Source organism: Vicugna pacos, chromosome 6, assembly GCF_048564905.1.
Source record: "Vicugna pacos chromosome 6, VicPac4, whole genome shotgun sequence".
NCBI classification, from domain to species: domain Eukaryota; kingdom Metazoa; phylum Chordata; class Mammalia; order Artiodactyla; family Camelidae; genus Vicugna; species Vicugna pacos.
The window spans coordinates 86250838-86252938 of record NC_132992.1 but is presented as its reverse complement, the minus strand read 5'-3'; the positions used below and the strand labels follow the sequence as shown (position 1 = coordinate 86252938).

At 41.6% G+C, this 2101-nt stretch overlaps 1 long non-coding RNA gene across 2 annotated transcripts; it reads left to right on the top strand.

Moving 5' to 3' along the window:
• Positions 1-427: 427 nt before the first annotated feature.
• Positions 428-2101, top strand: LOC140697182 (uncharacterized). 2 transcript variants are annotated; one of them, XR_012074030.1, is made up of 2 exons: positions 428-507; positions 1813-2101. It is a non-coding gene; the product is annotated as an uncharacterized lncRNA (long non-coding RNA). The 2 variants fall into 2 exon arrangements; XR_012074031.1 differs by lacking the exon at positions 428-507 and adding an exon at positions 675-784.

The window sequence follows — 2101 nt, the reverse complement described above, 5'->3', positions numbered from 1 at the left end:
ATGCCCAGCAGGTGGATCAGCTCCACACACGATGGTGATTCTTGGGTTGGAGAGACTATGGAATCTGCAGAAATGCGTGGGTGTATCTGACAGCTATTGCTGTAATACTGCATAACAAACAACCTCCAACTTCACTGATTTACAATTATAAGCATTTATTGTGCACTCAGGGGTCTGTGGGTTGGCTGAGGATTGAATGATGTTGGTGGATCCAAGCTGCAGGTAAGGTCTGTGTCTGCTCCAAGTGGCTCTCATCCCCCTGCAACCAAGGGACTCCCAGGGGCACATAAATCCCACTGCACAATAAATTGTAAGCCTTTGCTTGTGTCATAATCCACTAACATCCCATTGGCCAAAGCAAGTCACATAGCCAACCCAAAGTTAAGAGGTGGAGATGAATACTTTGCCCACCAGGAGCCCCTGGCAAGAGCTTGAACTTCTATAGATGCCACCACAAGCGGGTGGAGACTTGGGACCACAAATTCAATCTGCCGCCCTGATCCCAGGGTCAGCGTCCTCCCACTTTAGAAGCACTGCTTTGGTCCCTTACATATATTCCCTTTTTTTTACATATATAATTTTTACTAAATTGGATTTACATTCAACTTTTTAAAAAAAATCCTTGCTTTTTCCACTTAACTTTATACCCTATAGACAGTTTTCCTTACGTCAAATATTTTTGAAAACGTAATTTAATAGCTGCAGAATCATAAAATCATGAAGTTTTGCATCATTTATTGAACTCCTCATCTGAGATACTGAGGTTGTTTACAACTGGGTAACTGTAAGTGACAATTGGTGGGCATCTTTGTACAGACACATTTTCTGCATTGTAATGGGCGTTTCTGGCCCATGCTTGCCCAGTGCCAGGTCCCACCTCCCTGTGATGACAGTAGCCTGATTTCCCTTTGGGGGAACCACCTGTCTCCTTCTTTCAATTCATGTGGTTGGTCTCTAGCCATGGAAGACATCTCACTAAAACTCTAAACTAAAATTTGACCCAAGCCTGGGAATCAGAGTAGGGAATCTCCCACGGTTGCAGAGATTTGTTCAGGAAGATCAGGGAGCTTAGGCCTGGCCAATCAGGAATTTGTTTAGAGAGAGGCACCTGACCCAAGGTGATCCAATCAGAGTAAACTCTGGGACTTGCCAGGGTTTACTGGGAAGAGACATTCTCCCTTTTCCTCTAACCTCCACTTTAAAGGATGCAGGACTGTGCTTGTAGGCAGCCATCCTATTTACACTGAAGCCAAGATGTAGGAGCACAGAAAAACACCCACACATTTCTGGATTCTGTTGACATTGAACTCGGGATCAAGCTGTTCCTGAAGCTCTGGAATCCCTGGTCTTTCTGTTTTATATGCTAATTCATTCTTTTGGACTTAAGCCAAGTTGAGTTTAAGCCAAGTTGGGCTTTCTGTCATTTTGAACCAAATAGCTCTGGTTTTATTAACATAAATTTCTTGATCTAAGAATCACTGAGCCAAAAGACATAAAAAAATTTGAGCCTCTTGAGACCTCCTTCTTATCAAATTGCTTTCCAGAGAGTTTATGCAAACGTTTCAGTGTTGAAGGGCCTGTCTTACACGCATTAGTGTCTTTGCTAAAAATTTTCTGATGGGCAGAAATTACATGATGTAAATTTTTAGTGAGGCAAAATAGTTTTCATGTTTATAGGCCATTTTTATTTTGTGATTTGCTGAAATGAACAATTGATATCAATTTTTTTTACTTCATAAGAGTTTTTCGAATATCAAAAACATTGACTCGTTTTCAAATTTCTCATCATTTCTCTCCATTTATTGTCTGTAGATATTTTGCTGTGCTCTGAGGTAGAGGCACTATTGCGTCCATGCTTCTAAAGTTCTTCCTGATTCAAGACCAAGTAAATGTGGAGCAGGTTTTCTTCTCTTTGACACTGGGAAACCCAGTGTTTCACATGCTGCAATCAGAGACTAAGCTGCATCGGAGCCATCTGGAATGCTTGTTAAAAATCCAGACTGGGGTTGGGGGGCTCATGCCAGAATCAGAATTTTTGAGAATAAGCCCTGTTTAGCAAGTGTCACAGGCGATTTTAATAAACATTGAAGTTGGGAAACCA